Below are 16,361 nucleotides of genomic sequence, written 5' to 3'. Positions count from 1 at the left end.
TTCTTCCTCTTCTTCATGAGTCATGCTAGAGCTTTCAGGTTGCTTACTAGGTGTTTGCATTTTCTTTCCTCGGGGCATCAATTACCGATAATAATGCTCTACTATGCCCTTTGAATTCCTTCAAAATAATTTTTCAAACCAAGCTTAAGCAAGAATTAAAAAAAATCTACACACCTTTTTTCACTTTGTAGGAGCTTGATATTACCTCTGATGTATCTCTGTAATTTCGGATCATCCAGTTTTGAAATTGCGACCTGTAGTAGCCCTTTTTTTCCTCTTTCCAATGCCACCAATCTAATCCAAATTGGATTCTCCAAGGAAGATTTATACCAATCTCCCACAGTGACCTGATTATAGACTAGTTCAGTAGAGCGAACTTGTATGACGTGCCACGTGTCCCTGTTTCGACCTTTGGCTCTAAAAAATATACACAAGAAACTGCAGTCCGTACTCTTCCTGTACCTTCTTATTAAATTTCAATCTGATGCTCAGAGAGAAAGTTATGACGATTTTCCCCAGGTCACCTGTTTGGAATGTAATTCAGGAGTCTGCAAAAAGACCAACTTCCTCAGATCATATCTCCGCAAATGTAGCACGAAAAGCTCTGAAATTCGGACCTGAGGTTCAATGCAATTTCATCTCAAATGGGTTTTTTTTTGCTTCTAAAACATCGCGGAAAAAAGTTATAGTGAAAATACCACGATGACCTATTTGAAGCAGCGAAACCCTAGAATCCAAAGCTCTGATACCAAATGTTATGAAACCAGCTCACAAAAAGATAGATCAACACCTTAGAATTTAGCCTCTTCGAGGGGGAAACCTCCTTTGCATTACATAAATGAACAATTCTTGGATGATTCAAATGACAAAAACTCCTTTCTATATATAGGAGTCACAATATAACCCAGCCGACCTAACACTAATAATATAAAGGCACAAAAATAACAATAGAGGGATTCTATGGGGCACAGTAATAACAATATGGGGACAATAGGGGCACAACAATATTAATAAGGGATACAACTACAATAGTAATGGGGTAATCACTAGTATTATAAGGACCTAACAACAAGCCTTCTTATGATGATCTTTGCCACATATCCAACATTGCAATGGTCCCCTACCATCACCTTTATTTTGTTTCTCTCCACGTTGTGAACCATGTCCCTTCTCAACTGCATTGAACTTCTTTTAAGGAACCACATTTTATTTCTCACCTACATCCTGAGGTCTTCCCTGCTTTGGTGGTCACTTCCCTTTAACTTTCTCATTTCCCTTCAAGCCATGTTTAGGCTTAGCTTTGCACTTTGACTGCTCATAAGAATGCTTCAATTTCTGGATGGCATCCTCTAATGATTTAGGCTCTTAAAACTCAATCTGGTCTTTGTATGTTACTGGTAGCCCACTGATGAATCTCCAAACCTTAGCCTTCTCCTCCTTAAGGTAAGGCACATATCTCAACAACTCCAGGTCCTAGCTAGTATACTCATCATCTGTCATGGAACCCATCTACAACTCATAAAACTCCTTAACCCTGTCATCATAGTACCTCTCCGACGAGTACTTCTTCTTGAATAGTTTCTCGAACTCATCCCAAATCAACTCGTCTTCCTGAATTCCCTTGGCATTCTTCACATCTTCCCACCAAATATTTTCTTTCCCTTTAAGACTGAAGGTGTATATCTTAGCTTTCATGTTCTCAGAGTAGTTATGCAATCTGAATAATTTCTTCATCCCAAGCAACCATGCCTCTGAATCTTCTGCCTTCTTCATCTCTCCATCAAATGTAGGAGGCTTGACTTTCTTTAACTTCTCAGGTAAATATTCACCCCTCCTATAAGGATGATGACGGTGATGACTGTGATAATGTCTCCTGGATGAGGAACAAGAATGATGCCCATATATATCATTACTCTTGTCAGGTATATCCAATGATATGCCACCTCTAACCATGTCCCCTTTATCCAACCTATATCCAGACCGAGACTTTCTACCATAGGCTCCATTAGTTTTCTCTTCCTACTCTTGACTAATCCTCAGTTGTCCTTGTCTTTGTAACTTTGACAAGCTCTGAAGGATTGTTGCATTAACCTCTACCTGCTTCTCCTAAGCCCTTGCAAGTCTTTCCTGAGCCTCAACCAACATGTCATTGTCTTCTTTGCAACTTCTAATATCTACCATCAATCTCCTCAATGTATCTAATATACCATAAGAATGCTCTTCTCCTTGCTTCCCAACTGATCGGTAGTGAGAGTCACGGGAACTGTAGTCTACCATTTTGCTCATCATATTTGATTCTCTTCTTCCTGGAAGTGTACCATGTTAGATAAACCAAATAGATGCCAAAATCAAATCCATACCTTAATGATGTTCAAGGGAGGCTTATCTCATTTGTAAGATTCGTCCACATTAGCATGTACATTTATAATCATAATCATATCTGTATAATCATATCAACACATCGACATAACAACATAACAACATCATGCATGACCATACTAACTATATACCATGACCCAAGGCATGAAAACCATAACCTTGAAAACATCATACTTTACCCAAAGAGAGTGCAACCTACTCTGATACCACCTTGTAACACACCTCCTCTCATATCTACCCACTTTCACCGGCTTGCCCAAGGTAAACATGAGCTGAGGGGCTACTATGATAAGACTCAACCTCCTAGACCACCTTAAATAAATGGGGTCGACACAAGTAGACGTTACTGACCTCTTCCTTACACCATAGTGCCCCCAAGGCCTAACCCACCCTTCATGGACCTTTTTCCTTCAGAAAACTCACATTTTGTTGAACTAGAGCCCCACTCACTCCCTTTCCAAGCCCTCCAAGTGACTAAGATTCCCCAGTCACTCCCATGAGCCTGGTTGAGTGTGACTATATGATTTTTCTACTAGTGTTATGCCAACGACAACGATATTTAAGGCTATTTTCCAGGACTGGGGCTTAACCTCTAGCTAGAAAACCATGAAACTTCTAGAACCCATAAAATATTTCTTATTTTTAGGTTTGGTTAAATCAATATACTTGTAAACCAAAAACTTGAACTAGGACTTGACCTGACCTTCCCCAACCGAGACTAACGTTCCGTCAAACACTTGGTAAATATGAAACCTGTACGTTATGAATGCAAGTCTAAGCATAATGGACTGAAAACTTATCTAAGGTTTTAAAAGGAGGGTATCTACCTCCTCCTCCTCGAATTAGTTGTCATAACATCAATTAGGTCTTGCATCCATTATTTATTCAGTTATAAATAAAACATGAATAGAGACATGACTGAGAATTGTCATATAATCATGCTTATAACCAACATATAACCAGATAAATAACAATGAGAGAACAAACATTAAATCCACATAATAACAAGTACATTTACTCATCAAAAGCAAGAGAAACTTAGCTCTTATTAAACATAGGCAAAAGCCAACCAGGTTCGGGACTTCCATGTACCACCTGACCATAGATTGGTTGAACCAAATATTTCTTTCATCCAATCACCCTTGTGCCATATTCCAAGCCTTGAATGTGGGATCTCATGGGATAAACCAATCCAAAACAACCAAGGGAATATAGAGGTTAAACCACCTCCACCCTCACCATACTGTGATCTCACCTAAACCGGCCCCGAGATCACAAAACTAAACTGAGCTTGGATGCCTTTGGATTCCTTCACCATCCTTGAGGAATTTTCTAGTATCCACCCTTAGGCTTTAACGTGTATCCCGCCATTACCGGTCGAGGGATTCCTAGGCCTTTGGGAATTTTCCTAAGACCACCTTACCCCAGATTTCGAAACCATCTGTAAATCCAATGCTCAAATCGATAAAGAATCCCACCACACCATGACTATTCGGAAATGGCAAGGCAAGGCTAAAAACCATTATCGAAACCTGGAAAAATCCATGCTAATGACAACAAAAGAACCAAATACCAACATGCACATACCATGCATGTCAAAACCAGCTAGGAAATCATACATGCAACCTATTACCTGCAACTATTTCTACTGAAGTTGTTTGATCTAACCATTCCTTGCTTGATCTTTGCTTTCCTTTGTTTTCCTTGTCCTTCCTTTTCTTGCTTGTCCTTCCTCTGCTTGTTTTATCTCCTTCTCCTCTTGGTGCTCTTCTCCTCTATGAGAGTAACTCCAAAAATGAACTGAAAAAAGGCTACTAACTGATGCTCTGAGGTCTTTTTATTATTCATGTCTCTAATTTCTTCAATTTTCCATTATTTTCCTTCATTTTCCTCACATGCAACTTGTGACCTTTCACCTTCCTTTTCTCCTAATTTCCATTATTTTCATAAAATAAATGCCAATTAATGCCTATTTGCCTTTCCAAATCCTTTACCATTGCCTTTTCCAATTTCCCTTTGCCATAAAAACATTAAGTGATTCCCACTAGGATAATTTTTGCCCAACATTCAGCTTGGAATAAGTGTCCCTTAACCATGGTCTTATTTTTCCTTTATTAACTTTTATTACATGAACTTTTAAAACCAGTCTCTTACACATAATGCATACTCAAAACTCATATCTCCACTCTAACTCGTGAATACAATGAATAATTCAAATGAAAATGCTTGAATTTAACATGCAAGGGACCAAATATGAGTGATATAGATGGCCCTCAGTATTACAACAAGAATGTTGAAACTGTTGAGGATCTCAAATTTAAATATCAACTGAGGGTTTGTACAAACTTAATAGGTGTAAGCACTATGTGTGCAACATGCAATGCATTCTTCTTTGGTTGATCTGATACAACTAAAGATAAATTGAGTTTGATAGAGACCATTTATGTTATCTAGGCTATGAGAATTGCTCAGAAATTGCAAGAAAGCAAAGAACAAAAATAAAACCTACTCTAGATTTGCATAAAAGTAAAGGACATAAAGTAGGCCTACTCGACTTGCAAAAAAGTAAAGGATAGAAGATAATCCTACTCTACTTGCAAAAAAGGAAAGAACAACAAATAACCCTATAATTGAAGGAAAATAAAGCAATTCATTTCAAGAAATTTGGAACAAATTCAAGTCTATTTTATTATGCATGGTAAACCAACTTGCAACTGAAAGAGAATGCTCAAATAGACTACCCTAATTTATAGAAAAAGAAAGCAGTTTTGCTATAGCTACTAGGTTAAGGATTATAAGGGGTCTTTCATATTCTAATTCCATCTTAAATGTCTATTGGTAATTGCAATGTGCTAAGGAATGATAATCAAACTTTGAACATAAATCTGGAGGTGTTCTAATGCAATTGGTGGACTGCTACAGGATGCCCCTATTTTGCTACAGGAAACATACCCAAGAGAAGTTTTAGGCATCATACATGCGATTTTAGGGGTCAAGAAGGTGAAGGAGGGTAATACAAGGGTGAATAAGTATTTCCCAAACTTAGGTACCTTTAATGGACCACTTCATGCAACAAATAGGAAAATCTAGAGTTTCTTGTAGCTCGTCAAGATAAAATTTATATACTGGAAAAATGCCTAAATGTGTAAGAGTGAGCAGAAGGATGATTATCTAAGTGAGATAAGTGCATAAAAACAATATTAACTATGCCAAATAACTATTATCTAAATTAAGCACTATTTTCTAACTAAAAGCAAAGTGCATGGCTAACTGATAAACTAACTAACTACATAAAATAAAACAACAGAAAGGACGAGTAAAACTATTTTGAAATTCATCATAGCAAGATACATAAACAAACTTAGTGAGAATCTTTTTCACTAACCCTATAAAGACAATAATATTAGACATGATTTTTGCATAAATGTGTGACTAAACTAAATGCATGGAAAGTAAAGATACAAGAAGGAGGCTTGAGCACCTAGGATGGGCCCTAACCCAAGGAGACTTAAGTCTCTTAAAGGAAAATCAGTCTGGGAACCAAAGAGTGATTTTCATTAATTAAGAATTGTGCCCATACATGAAATATGACAGAATTGAAATATCACGGAAAAACCCTTTCTCTATTGCTAACTATCTTTCTCCAAAATTTCTCCCCTAATGGGCTACTTAGGCCCATTATTTATACAAAAAATGGTTGAAGCCAGCCTCCTTGAACAGAAGGATGTTTTCCCTCCAAAGTCCCTATAAAATAGGATATTTTTCCCTTTGACCTCATAGCTATAGGGCAGGGTAGTAATTACTCTAAGCTAGTCGAGTTTTGATCATCCTTGAGCGAGGGATAGATCCCATATTTTTCACTTAACTGGATTCCCTGTGATTTGTACAAAATATTCTCAATATTTTGCATGATAAACACATTAGGCACACCTAAGAAATACATTATTAAGTGTAGAAGGAGAGACTTAATGTGCCTAGGAAAGGTTAGACGAGCCTTATGTTGTACCTAATTTGGAGTCCCATCATACCACCCTACTAATATTGTTGCTCATCCTTTGAGCAACCTATTCATCTTCTTTTCTCTTATTTTCTTCATTTATTTACCTGATGGGTTGTCTGACATCCCATGATGTCCTAGATGTAGTTGCCCCTACCAGATGAAAACCTACATTTTCCTCAATTTCTTTGCATTCCATTATTTCTTCTTCATGGATTTGATGTTCTTGTAGTTCCAACAACAGAGGAGGTTCGAACATCTGATTCTTATAAATGAAGCTCAACCAACTCTGTTTCAATGATTTATGTCTCCATTCTTTTTGTTTTGATAACTTTATTTTTACCTCTCCCTTTAACTTTGTCTTTTCTCTTATTTCTTCCTCATTTTCTGCCTTTGTTTATGCTTTTATTTCTTCCTTTGTCTCTTCCTCTTTTAACTATGTTTGGGTCTTTGCCGCTACAAGAGTTTAGGATTTCACGTGATACAGGGAATTATATAGCAGAGGAAAGATGTGCAGTTATTTCCTTTCCAATAATAGGAACAAAGAATAATATTAACTAATCGCCCCATGTAATTTCATCAACATTTGTCAAACTATGTTCTTGAAAACAATTATACCACCCCACTGGTTTACTGTTTTAATTCAATTTTATTTATACGGAAAATTCTCTTGGATAGCTGAGATAATTTGAAATTTTTTGCCAAATGTGAATGGAAGGAATATGACTTACATTTATTTTTAAGATCCCTTGCCTTTTAAGTCATTAAGGATTTTATGGTTGTTCTGGGAAAAAATCCAACTTCGTGTAACAATTTGGTTGTCTCTTATAGCAGTCTGTTTGTCTCTTATAGCAGTGCCTATAGGATCCTATAGCAAGCAGTTTGTACCCTAGAGTTGTACTTTACTCCCATGGTCATGGTGAGTCTTCGTTTTTATTTTTATTTTTCTATGTGAACAATATTGCATGCAAAATAAGCTCGGAGTTAAGTGAGTTGGCCCCCACCTGCCCCTTCATACTCCACGTCCTTTATCATGAGTAAAAGATAACAACCCACTTTCTTGAGCCTTTTCCACTTTTTTCTTTTTTCTCTCCCACACGTGTGGGTTTTTTGGTGGAAAAGTGAAGTCCACTAATAGATATGGTCAAGGTTTCCTGCCAACTAAATCTGGCTATAAAATCCCTTTCCTTTTTACACTTTTAATGTTTTCTAAAGCTAGAATAGGTTCGAAGGGTGATGTTTAAGGTGGGTTTGAGATATCCATACATGTTCCCTAACTTTATTGTTTCTTATAAGTGTCATGGATGTTGCTAGTGTGGATGTTGAGGTTGCCTTTGATGACTCTACTAGAGCTGCTAGAGATTTAGTTGTTGCTTGTAATTTCCTTTGAAGATATTGCTAGTGATGTTGCTTGCGGTTTCCTTTGATGATAATGCTGAAGATATTTTGGAGCTTTTTTTGCTTCTGTGGGTGACTTTGATGCTTGTGCTACATATTTTAATGTTGTTGTTAATGATTCTGCTGGAGATGTTGATGTTGTTATGAATAGAAAATGATGGAAAGAGAGGGGAAAATGAGGGGTGAGAAATGTTGATGGAATGGAAGAGTGTCAGGAAGCTTTTGATGATTTTTCCTTGCTTGTACGCAGAGGAAATACTCGATCTGTGTATTTTTGTCAAATCTGGGCTACAGAGTATGCCAACTTCTTGTAGCAGACTTATTTACCCAATATCTCTCAAATAATATATTGTCTTCTCCTAATAATATCTGAGGTTTTTACCATCACCCTTATGCATCTCCCCATAAAAAATATCAGCTAATGGATGCACGAATATCGAGAAAAACGAGAAATTGTTGTAGGTGATGGCAACCAATTCCTCGAAAAATATACACTCGAATTTCTTGATTTATTTTTAGGTTGTTACCATCACTCTTATGTGTCTCCCCATAAAAAATCTCAGGCAATGGGTGAACGAATCTCGAGAAAAAACAAGAAATGGTTGTAGGAGATGACAACCAATTTCTTGAAAAATATACACTGGAATTTCCTGAAATTTTTTAACTATATTACCATCACCCTTATGCATCTCCCCATAAAAAATATCGGCCAATGGGTGAACGAATATTGAGAAAAATGAGAGATGGTTGTAGGTGACAACAACCAATTTTTCGAAAATTATACACTAGAATTTCCTTGAACGTTTTGTATTAATTTACCCTACCATGATGCATTTGCCCTCAAAATTTCAAGGCCAATAGATGCATGGTTTGCAAGATATGGTCAAAACAATTTTTTTCCCTTTTTTATTAATTTTGTGGCTTCTTGTAGCATTGTAGAGCCTTCCTGTAGCAACTCAAAGCAGTGACGAAGAACAAATGGAAATTTCTAATGAATGATGTATGAAGGTTTTGGATGGTTAGGAAATGGAAAAGAGTGATGTGTGGAAGTTTCCTTATTCTTCTCAGAATTAATGAATTAGTGTTTGGAGTCAATATGTGTGGGTTGGTCTACTTATTTGACTATGCTGATTTTTTCTATAATACCTGCACATTCATCAAAGTAAGAAAACGATTTCCTTTTTATCATTTTTATTTTGTCTCTCTTTGTTTCCTTCTTTTCTCCTTTTTTGTTTCTTTTCTTTTTACCTTGAGGCCCATCATTTTCCTCATAGAGGTTTTCAACTAGAAAGTATGATCTAGGTGCCTTTAAGGACGTTTTCACCTGGGGATCTTTATTACTTTGTTTTTTCTTTTTTTCTCAGGCTCATAGGTTGCTTTAGAGAGGTTTTCAGCTAATGATCCTGCCTCAAGCGCCTCAAAGGAGGTTTTCACTTGAGGTTTCTCTCTCTTTTTTTCTTTTTTCCCTTTTTATCTTCTTTTTTTTTTCTAATTCTATCCTACTCTACTTGAAAAATAAAGTCTTTTTTAAGTGTAAGTTCCAATGGAGCCATGTGCATAACAGGATCATAGATAAACTTTTAGGCAAGTTTGAAAGATATGCTTTGATATATGCTAGAACATGAGAGACATGTTGTTTTGATTGTGACGATGCCAAACATTGTTGAAGAAGGGAGTGATGCTCCATCTTAATGATTGTCTAGAATCAAAGTTCAATATAGTCATGATGCCTTTGGTTCACTTGCTCATATGGGTCATTATGTATGTCTTCTTCTGCCATGCTATTCAAATTGTCTATTGTTTGTTGATTAGCCTCTTGAATGCATAAAGGATCTGATGATAGGCATAATAGAAATTCCTCAATGTCATGTTCCAATGGTTGCTCACCATTACATGTGGTCCATAATTATCTAGTCTCCTTTCGATCTTCTTTTTTTGGATGTTGTTCTTCATTGACAAGAAGAGAATATTTTTTTTTACAATAATCTTATTGATCTATGATGAATATTGTTTAGCTCAAGAAAAACTTTTTGGAAATTTTGTACCTCAGCATTGTAAGTTGGTTGAGTTATTTTATTGTTTGGGTTCGGAAATGGTTGTGTAGGTAGTTGAGTGGGAGTGCGTATTTGAGATGGTTTTAGTTGAGGTTGTGGTTTGTATTGAGGTTGGAACTGAGGATGCTGAGAATATTGAGGAAGATATGGGTAATATTGTCGATTTATTCCGTAATATCCTTGCCACCCTTGTTTCCATGATTGTTTTTTAGGATGGGGTGACCAAGGTTGCCAAGATAATGGGGTATTCCAATTATTTTTGGACTATTGAGTATAAGCTTGAAATTGTTGATTAGGGTCTCACATTATACCTGGTGGATGAGGTTGCCAAGGTCTCCTAGGAGAAACAAAGTGTTGGGTGTGGAACCTGATTATCTTCCTGATTGTTCAGAGGTTTTTGTTTCAGCCGCGCTCGATCCTTGTTCCTATCGGGTCGACAACGTTGCCCATTTAATCACGTCAAGGGGGTCCAAGGGGGTGACAATGACTTCTATGAGCCTCCCCTAAAGGGGGTTCAGGGGTACCGCCCCCGAAGCTAAAAATAGATGAAACATTGCCTTGTAAAATATTGTAATTTTGTAGTCAATATAAGTCATTCATTAGGCGGATCATCTGACAGTAGAAGTTATGTTAATTTAGGTTTTTTGCCCTAGAAGGCAACCCTTGATTCATATCAGGGAATTGTATTTCGGTTGTGTATTGCTATTTTGAGCGCGAGAGAGAGAGAGGAGGTTGGGTGAGAGCGAAGAGGAAATTACAGTGGATATATTGTAGGTTGTATCTCTTCATTTTGCTAGATAATATAAAAGGAAGGATTGGTTGTTTCTTCATGGACGTAGCCCAAATTGGGTGAACCACATATATCTGTGTCTCTCTTATTTTATGTGTTTCTATATTTGTGTTTCCGCAATAGTTTATGTATTTTATTGATCCATTAATTAATTTATATCAATTGGTACCAGAGTCTAAGGTATATTTAGCTAATAAACTCACAGGACAGAAGGGTTCCTGATTCGAGTGGGAGATGGTAGGTTTAGGGTCAAGAAATTTAATGGCAAAAACTACCAGTTGTAGAAGATGTTGATGGAATATTATCCATATCAGAAAGATCTGTACCTACCATTGAGCATAAAAACAAATAATTCAATGAGTATGACAAACACAGAATGGGAGATTCTCCACAGAAAGGCACTAGGAACAATTTGGTTGTGTCTGGCAGCATCAGTGGTATTCAACATTTCAAAGGAAATGAAAGCAAAAGGATTAATGACAACATTGGCCAAACTATATGAAAAACCCTTGGCCTCAAATAAGGCATTTCTTATGAAGCATCTATTTAATATAAAGATGCCAGAAGGTGGATCTGTTGCTTATCATCTAAATGAATTTAACACAGTTACCAGTCAATTAAGTTCTATAGGGGTAAATTTTGATGATGAAGTTAGGGCTTTGTTATTTATGTTCTCATTGCCAAAAAGTTGGAATGGTTGAGTTATGGCTATTAGTACCTTTGTCTCTAGATCTAGTACTTTAAAGTTTGATGATGTTGTTGGTGCCATCCTTAGAGAGTAAATGTGATGGAAAAGCTCAAGTGAGACGTCAGGTAATGCTTTGAATGCAGAGACTAGGGGAAGGAAAATGGAAAGAGGAAGGAGCCCAAAAAATTGCAATAAGTCAAGAAAAGGAAGATCCAAATCCATATCAGGGATAGTGTGATGGAAATGTGCGAAGAAAGAAAACTTGAAGAAATATTGGAAATCTCGGAAGGGAAAAGAAGGAGATGGACAACAAGGGAAGCGAATGTGATAGGTGATGTGTTGCAAGACGCTTTGATTCTATCATTAGAGAATATCATTGATTCATGAGTGGTAGATTCAGGGGCCTCATTCCATGCCACACTTGATACGAAACATCTTCATGACTATGTTCAAGGAGATTTTGCACAGGTTCATTTGGGTGATGATAAACCCTATAATATCATTGGAATCGGTAAGGTTTTTATAAAACAATGGAATGGAAACCAATGGCTATTGAAGGAGTTAAGTCATGTTCCAAATTTGAAGAAAAATCATGAAGCGAATGTGATAGGTGATGTGTTGCAAGATGCTTTGATTCTATCATTAGAGAATATCATTGATGCATGAGTGGTAGATTCAGGGGCCTCATTCCATGCCACACCTGATACGAAACATCTTCATGACTATGTTCAAGGAGATTTTGCACAGGTTCATTTGGGTGATGATAAACCCTATAATATCATTGGAATCGGTAAGGTTTTTATAAAACAATGGAATGGAAACCAATGGCTATGAAGGAGTTAAGTCATGTTCCAAATTTGAAGAAAAATCTATTTTCAATAGGGCAGTTGGGAGGTGAAGGTTGTGTAACTACTTTTAATAAACAAAACCTGGAAGGTCACTAAAGGATCCTTAGTAATAGAAAAAGGAGAAAAGGTTGGTACATTGTATTTATACAATAATATTTCTAATTATGTTAATGCTTTAACCTCCACAAGAGTAGATACGACACTCTAGCATCATAGGCTCGGGCACATGAGTGAGAAGGGGATGCAGATTCTTCACTCAAGAATTTTTTTGCCATGTTTGAACCATGTTCATTTGGATTTCTGTGAAAATTGTGTTTATGAAAAACAAAAGAGAGTCAAATTTATCAGAGTTGGGAAGGAAAAGAAGAGTGAAAAATTAGAGCTTATGCATATAGATGTATGGGGACCTACTCAGGTATCATCTCTTGATGGCTCACGTTATTATGTTACTTTTATTGATGATGCAACTACAAAAACCTGTATTTATTGTATTCGAAATAAATTTGATGTATTTGATACTTTCAAGAAATGGAAATCTTTCGTTGAGAATGAGACAAGAAAGAAGTTGAAGTGTCTCAGATCAACAATGGAGGTCAATATTGCAGCAAAGAGTTTGATAACTACTATTTAGAGCATGGAATTCACAGAGAGAATATAGTTCCAGGAACACCACAAGAAAATGGTTTGTCAAAAAGCATGAACCGGACAATCATGGAGTGTGCAAGGTGCATGATATTGCTTGTAGGATTGCCCTTACAATTTTGGGAAGATGTTGTAAATATTGTTGTTTATCTAATAAATAGAGGGCCTTCAAGTTCCTTGGAAGGTGATATTCCAAAGGAGGCATGGATAGGTAAAAAAGTTAACTACTAATTTTAAAGACTTTCGGTTGTGAAGCCTTTGTCCACATCAATAAAGGAAATAGAATAAAGCTTGAGGAAAAATCAAAGAAATGTGCGTTTATTGGATATGGTGTAAATGATTTTGGTTATCGCTTATATGATTATGAAAATCACAAAATGATTAGGATCATAGATGTCATATTCAATGAAAAGGTCTTGTATAAGGATTAGATGCAGGGAAGGAAACAAGAAAAAGAAAACAAAGAATACGCAGTGCTTGATGAGATCATAGAAAAAGTAAAGGTGCCTAAAAATCATAATGATCAGCAACCACAACAACAACAACATTAGGTACCTCAAACACCTGAAAGTGGTGTTAGAAGATCTACCAAGATAAGTAGACCCCCTGAACGATACTCTCCTTCATTATATTATGTATTGTTGACTGATTTTGGTGAACCAGAAAGATATGAAGAAGCAATGCAAGTAGAAACCAGGAAGAAGTGGGAGAAATCCATGGAAGAAGAGATGGACTCCTTGACGCATAACCAAACTTGGGACTTAGGTAAGTTACCTGCCGGTAAAAATTTACAGGTTGAAGGAAGAAGATGGAGGTAAACAGAGGTATAAGGCTAGACTTGTGGTGAAGGGGTTTGCAAAAAAGAAAGGTATAGACTTTGATGAAATTTTTTCTCCTATTGTTAAAATGACTTCAATCAAAACTATTTTAAGTCTAGTGGTAGTAGAAGATTTGCATCTTGAGCAGTTAGATGTAAAGACAATCTTTCTCCATGGGGATTTGGAGGAAGAAATATATATATGCAGTAGCCACAAGGGTATGAGGTCAAAGGGAACGAGAAATTAGTGTGCAAATTGAAGAAGAGGTTGTATGGCTTAAAACATGCTCTAAGGAAGTGGTATCTAAAATTTGACAGGTTTATGTATGAACAAGGCTATACAAATGCCACTCTGACCATTGTGTTTATCTTAAAAAGCAAAATTATGGTGGCTATATTATATTGTTATTGTATGTATACGACATGCTTATTACAGGGTCTAACATGCAAGAAATAAATGTGCTCAAAGGAAAATTGACAAATTCATTTGCAACGAGGGATTTGGGTGCTGCAAAACAAATCCTTAGTATGAGAATAACTAGAGACAGGAAAAATCACAACTTAACATTGTCTCAAAGTGAGTACATAGAAAATGTGTTGGAAAGATTTAATATGCAGAATGAAAAACCAATTATTACAACTTTGGCTAGCCATTTCAAACTAAGTAAAGAGATGTGTCCCAAGACTCAGGGAGAGATTGATTATATGTGTAAAGTTCCATATGCTTCAGCAGTTGAAAGCTTAATGTATGCAATGGTATGCAAAAGGCTTGATATTGCACATGCAGTGGGAGTTGTAAGAAGGTATATGAACAATCTAGGAAAAGAGCATTGGATGGCAACAAAGTGGATTCTCAGGGATTTGAGAGGTACCACAAATAAATAATTATGCTTTGATGGTTAAAACATTGCTCTATAGGGATATGTTGATGCAAATATGGCAGGTGATAGAGACAACATAAGGAGCACCACAGGGTATGTGTTTACTGTAGGTGGAACAACTATTAGTTAGGTTTCAAAATTGAAAAACATTGTTACACTTTCAACAATGAAAGCAGAGTATTTTGTTGCTACAGAGGCTAGTAAATAAATGATTTGGTTACAAAGGTTTATGGATGAATTGGGAAAGAAGCAGGAGATGGGGAGGTTATATAGTGACAGCTAGAGGGCCATTCATCTTGCAAAGAACTCAACATTTCATCCCAAGATTAAACATATATATCTCAAGTACCATTTCATACGATCAGTGTCTGAAGATGGACATTTGAAGTTGGAAAAGATACACACTAGCCAGAATCCTGCAGATATGTTAACAATAGTTGTAACTAGGGAGAAACTGAGATTCTGCCCAGTTTCAATTGGTCATCAAGTAGGATGGTGAAGACAAGAAACAACTAGATCCAAGTGGAGTCATTGTCCAGCAAGTGAAGCAACGATGGCATATATATAATCAATCTCTAAGTGGGAGATTGTTAGGTGTGGAGCTTGATTATCTCCCTGATTGTTCAAAGGTTTTTGTTTCATCTTTGTTTTGATCTATGTTCTTAATGGGGCGGAAACTCCACCCGTTTAATCGTCATTAGGGGGGTCTATGTGGGGGTGGAGGGCGACAACGAATTTTATGAGCACCCACCCCCTTGCAGGGATTTTGGGGCAATGCCCCCGAAGCTAAAAATAGATGAAAAATTGCCTTGTAAAACATTGTAATTTCATAGTCAATTTGGGTCATTCATTAGGCAGATGATCTTACAGTAGAAGTTATGTTAATTTAGGGTTTTTTACCCTAGAAAGAAACCCTGAGTTTATATTAGGGAATTCTATTACGATTATGTATTATTATTCTGAGCGAGAGAGATAGAGAGAGAGAGGAGGTTGTGTGAGAGTGAAGAGGAAATTATATCGGATCTGTTGTAGGTTGTATGTTATGAAACCAGCTCAAGAAAAGATAGAAAAGATAAATCCACGCCTTAGAATTCAGCCTCTTCGAGGGGGCAACCTCCTTTACATTACATAAATGAACAATTCTTGGATGCTACAAATGAAAATACCTCCTTTCTATATATAGGAGTCTAAGTGGTCCCAATACAATCAAAGCCTACATAACAATAATATTGTAGGGCACAACAGTAACAATGGTGGGCTTCTATGTGGCATAATAGTAACAATATGGGCACTACATGGGTACATCAATAAGTGGGTTATACTAATAACAATAAGGGGTTACACTAGTAGTATAGGGGCCTAACATGCCCCTCTCCTTCAAAAAGCGTTGTCCTCGACGCTTGAATAGTTCTTGATGCTTCTATATAAAATTCTTGTCCTCCCATGTGGAATATTCAGCGGGTAAGTTCTTCCACTTGATGAGATACTCTGAAATTGATCGATTTCGTAGCTGTCGGGTTCTTGTTTCTGTGACTGCTCCAGGTTCCAATATGATTTTTCCTTCCTCTTCAATTTCTGGAAATATTGCTTGAATTGGGATCTTTTGCAACTTTTGAATAAGTGGCCATACTTCTTCGTTCTTCTTCCATTCATCCGTTGCTTCGTTTATCCAATTTGGTTGGATAATATAAATAGCACAAAACAATGCTTCCACATCCTCATCCTTGAAGCGTCTTCCCATTCGGTAAGGTCGCCATTTTTTAAGTGCATGTAGTATTGCCAACATTTCCTTCTCATAAATAGCTTGCTTGAGATGTAGCAGTAAAAATACCCAATCACTCACATCAAAACATTTTTCACTACGATG

The sequence above is a fragment of the Pinus tabuliformis genome, chromosome 8 (assembly GCF_031772625.1).
Source record: "Pinus tabuliformis cultivar Carrire ecotype Pingquan chromosome 8, CPIR1, whole genome shotgun sequence".
In the NCBI taxonomy this organism is placed as follows: domain Eukaryota; kingdom Viridiplantae; phylum Streptophyta; class Pinopsida; order Pinales; family Pinaceae; genus Pinus; species Pinus tabuliformis.
Note: the sequence above shows the minus strand (reverse complement) of the source record.